Source organism: Solanum tuberosum, unplaced genomic scaffold (assembly GCF_000226075.1).
Source record: "Solanum tuberosum cultivar DM 1-3 516 R44 unplaced genomic scaffold, SolTub_3.0 scf00179, whole genome shotgun sequence".
NCBI lineage: Eukaryota > Viridiplantae > Streptophyta > Magnoliopsida > Solanales > Solanaceae > Solanum > Solanum tuberosum.
In genome coordinates this window covers 775078-779926 of record NW_006239105.1, presented here as the reverse complement: position 1 = coordinate 779926, position 4849 = coordinate 775078, and positions in this window count along the sequence as shown.

The following is a 4849-nucleotide window of genomic DNA, read 5'->3' as shown; positions in this document are numbered from 1 at the left end:
CTCCTAGTTCAAGATGAATTAGGTTTTTTTCCAGATACTGTAGGAAATATCTTGGAATTATCTTTCCAACGCCGCCGAGTTTGCTTGATTTCGAGTTCCTCTGAGTGAGATAGGCCCTTTTGAAGTTAGGTTGTTCAAATAAGGAAAGTCTACTCTGGATTTTAGAAGGGCATTATGGTCTTTTCCATACCCTATTATTTTATTTCATTTTTAGGAGTTTAATTGGGATTTAAACTGAACTTGGACAATTTAAGCTTTTGGAAAAGAGTTAGGGTTTTGAGAGAAGAGAAAAGAATAGGAGAAGAAGCAAGATTCGTCAAGATCATTCATGTTTGATTGTTGATTTTGCCAAGGATTTAATCCTACGAGGTATATGATATCACATAGCCTTGGCTTAGTTCACCCACGCGCCAATCATGATTCAATTCAGCGAAGTATATTGATTTGAAAGTAAATACTATGAGTTCTTGTTGAAATTTCGTTTAAATTCTTGTTGGTTTGTGTTGTTGAATTTTCTTGAGATTGATTCATGTATTTGGGTGTGAATTCGAGTTGAATCTTGTATATATTGAGGGTATAGTCTATTCTAAGTGTTTGGGGAAAGAACCAAGTTGAAATAGGGGGTTAAGAGTTGAAAACCGAAGGAGAAAAGTCAAAGTGCACCTGGGCAGGGGCCTGGGGCGCCGCCTCTCTCAGAGCCCCAAGATGGAACCTCTGAACTTTGGGCTCTGGGGCACCGCGCCAGCCATAATGCCCCTCCCCAACCCTCTGAACTTTATGCTCTGGCGCCCCGCGCCTCTCAGAGCGCTAGGGACGCTAGTTCTTCCCATTTTTCCCACTTCTTTCCGTACTAGTTCTTTAGCAACGTACCTATGTTTTCTAGTTGATTCCAACACTCTAAGTTACGTCTAAACATAATTAAATCATCCATAAACATGAGATCATGAATCTTGAATACATACTTCAATTCAAGGAAAGTTAAGAGTCAAGTCAAGAAGTTAAGAATCAATTCAAGGAAAGTTCATAAAGTTTTTTAAAAGTCTTTTACAAACGTTTCAACTTTGTTTTAAGACATAAGCCTTGAGTTATCTAAGGATAAGAGTAAAAGTTCATTTCTTCAAAGATTATATCGGAACTAAGTATTCCCAAGAGTTTAAAATATTTTTACATTTGAACAAGAAAAGGGAAACACTAATTTCCAATAGAGATTTTAAGCTAAGTTTTGAGTAATTATCTCAAATTAAAGAAAGAGTTTTGTTTTAAAAACATATGAGCTAAGTACATTTAAGGAGTAGTATTGAGCACCGATATGGGGACGCGTGTTCATAATAACTCAAGTCTCCATAAACTATGTAACCATCATGGGTAGTAAAGGATCATACTTTTTAGATGATTTCTTAGTGCTTTAAAGCATAGACTAGTGGATCCACTAGTTAAGGCGTCCTATATGACGACAAAGTATAAGACAGTTCTAGCAGCATGGGAAAGACGTTGTATCACCACTTAGGCTCATGGTGGTGGTTGTTGGTTAGAGAAACTCCCACAGTATTACATTAATTTATTATATAAATAAGTTGAGTTGTTATTGCATTTCTTTAACAAACTGAGTTGCTTTCTACTGTTTTAAAAGCTTTCTATATACTGCATGTGTATTGTTGCTTTATATTGAGCTAAGTTATTCATGAGTTGAGTAAAGCCAAGGTAAGTGTTTTCTTTCAGATTCCTTTCAAGCTTATGTTATGTTTAGTATTCCCCTCGCATACTCGTACATTCAATGTACTGATGCCATTTGGCCTGCATCATTTTATGAAGGTGGCCGTGGTCAGCCCCGTCTGCAACTTAAGTCAGTGGTCTTTGGTTTTTTCCTATTTCGTTGGACCCTTAAACTACGTCGTTTTAATCTTAAACTATGTGATTTTGATTAGTTTTAGCCTAGAAACATAACTAGAGCTTACCTAAGTTAGTTTATCATCAAAAACTTAGAAATTAGAAGAGAAAGAGGAGAAAAAGACGAGCAACCCTAGTTCAAGAACGCAGCAAGGTTCCATCAATTCCTGCCCCGAAATCGAAAGATTTCTCCATGGAATTCATCACCAGGTATGTGGGATTTCACTAGTAGGTTCCTTTCGCCCATTAGGTCCCTAGAATTTAGTCAGATTCTTGATTCCCTATTATTAACTAGACCTAGGGTTTCTACAACTTCAGCAGATTATCATGAATTAGTTATTTATATGTTCCAAATCAGATTATCATGTTATTACTTTGTTTCTTGCATGAATTTCAGAACCCTAGTTTGGTAGTTCTTTAGTTGTTGAATTACACATGCTAGCTCAGATATTTCCATATTTCAGCTATACATGCCTCAGTTTTCGAATGCATTACTTTTAGTATATTAATGTGCATTCTCAGTTTGCATGTCAGTTTTGAGATATCCATTATATAACATAAATTTAGTCATAATGTGTTAATCATTTAATATATTGGCTGTAGCATAATACCGAGTTGGACCAGTCACCCATATATTCCCAGAACTACGAGCCACGTAGGTTGTAAGTCCCCTCTGTGGGAATCATTTTAGTGATCGCGCCAGCATGCCTCTACACCTTTGGCCGCATGCATTGGGTCCTCTCGATGGGGCATATACATCGGACTCCATATTTAGCTCATTTGGTTTTATTATCGGTTATTAGTAGCTCCCACAGTTCAGTCAAACTCCATTGCATTGACCACATTTTAGTATAATCAGTATTCAGCATCAGCATGTCTAAATTTGGTCATTGCATTCAGTTAGCTCAGTAATCAGTATCTATATCATGTTCAGATTATACTCTTGTTTTATTTCTTATTCAGTTATATGTTTATTTCAGCTTTACTCTATCCTGCATGCCCAGTACCTTTCAAGTACTGACGCATACTTTCTGCTACTTCATTTTGTGATGAAGGTTCAGATTCTTAGCATCCAGATCACGCTTAGATCGATTCTCGATCTCCAGTTCAGCAGCATCAGTGGTGACTCATCCTTCTTCGAGGACAATGTCATGTTATCTTTTCATTATTTCAGTCTTTTAGTTTCAGTTTTGCTAGACTTAGCTGGGGCATGTCCTAGCACTTCTAGTCAGTTAGAGGCTATTTTTCAAACACAGTTAGATTCAGCTTAGTATTTGAGTTTGATTGTTTCTTTTGTATTAAACTCAGATTTGATATTCAATTTTAGTATATGGGTATTCCCCATCATTTCAGATTTATTTATGATTAGCTTCCGCATCAGCTTTATTTCTTAGTGTATCTTTAGTATCCTCATGATTATGCCAGCAGGGTTAGCTTGGGGTGACTTGTGATCCTATGTCCCGTGTCCGCGTCTCGAGGGTATCTCGGGGCGTGACAAACTTGGTATCAGAGCCCTAGGTTTAAGAGTCCTAAGATGTCTGAAAAGCCGCACTAAGTAGAGTCTTTTTTCAGGGGTGTGAAGTGCACCACATCTAATGACAGGGAGGCTACAAAGTGTTTTAGGAAAAATCTTCATTTTCCTTTGTTACTCTTATCGTTCGTAAGGTATGATCTAATTCCATTCTAACTTGACGTTATACATTTCAGTGATCATGCCTCATCGTAGAGCTAATGTCAGGAATGCGAAGGCCAGGAACGCAAATGCAGCTCCTCCAGTCCTAGATCAAGAAGTTTTGAATGCAGAATTCTGGAACGCCATTCAGATGTTGGCTCAAAGCGTTGCCAACCAGAGCAATCAACGGGCTCCAGTTCTGGCAAATGCTAATGTTGGGTTAGCTGCAGCTAGAGTGTGAGATTTTGTTAGGATGAATCAACCAGAGTTCTTAGGATCGCAGATTGGTGAGGATCCCCAAAACTTCATTGATGAGGTCAAGAAGATCTTTGAAGTGATGCAAGGTAACTGGGAATGATCGGGTTCAGTTAGCATCTTACCAACTTAAGGATGTGGCTCATATCTGGTATACTCAGTGGAAAGAGAATAGGGGTACAGATGCAGCTCCTATCACTTGAGATTGCTTTAGTGAGACCTCCTGGGTCGGTTTTTCACAAGAGAGCTAAGGGAGGCGAAAGCTCAAGAATTTATGAACTTAAGGCAAGGTAGCATGACAGTCCAAGAGTATGGGCTCAAGTTTACCCAACTCTCTAGGTATGCTCATCACATGGTTGCTGATTTCAGGGCTCAGTTGAATAGGTTTCTATATGGAGTGTCAGGATTGGTGAAGACAGAGTGTAGAAATGCTATGTTGCTGGAAAATATGAGCATCTCTAGGCTCATGACTCATGCCCAGCAGGTTGAGGGTGATAAGCTTAGGAACAGGCTAAGGAGAACAAGAAGGCTAGGACCGGAAACTATGACTATTCTCATTAGAAATCGGGTGGTGGAAATCACTCGCAGGGTCAGCAAAAATTTTTAATTCCAGCATCTTCATCAGCTAGTGTTCCGTCCTCCAAATTCAGACAAGATTAGAAGGGTAGGGCATCAGGCTCTAAGTCTCAGGGAAGTGTTTCAGGTACCAAAACCTACCGAACTTGCTCTAAGTGTGGTAATAACCATCCGGGTGAGTGCCTTCTAGGAAAGGAAGAAATCTTTAAATGTGGTCAGTATGGTCATAGGTTGAGGGATTGTCATTCTAAACAGGGTCAAGGAGGCAATGGTAGAGCTCAGTCCACAACTTCAGCGGCACCAGCAAGTCGCCCGACTCAGCAGGGTAACTCATCTGCTACTGGTGGCGGACAGCGCCAGAACAGGCTCTATGCTCTTCAGGCTTGCCAGGATCAAGAAGATTCTCCTAATGTAGTCACTACTACATTACGAGTCTTTGATCTCGATGTTTATGCTTTG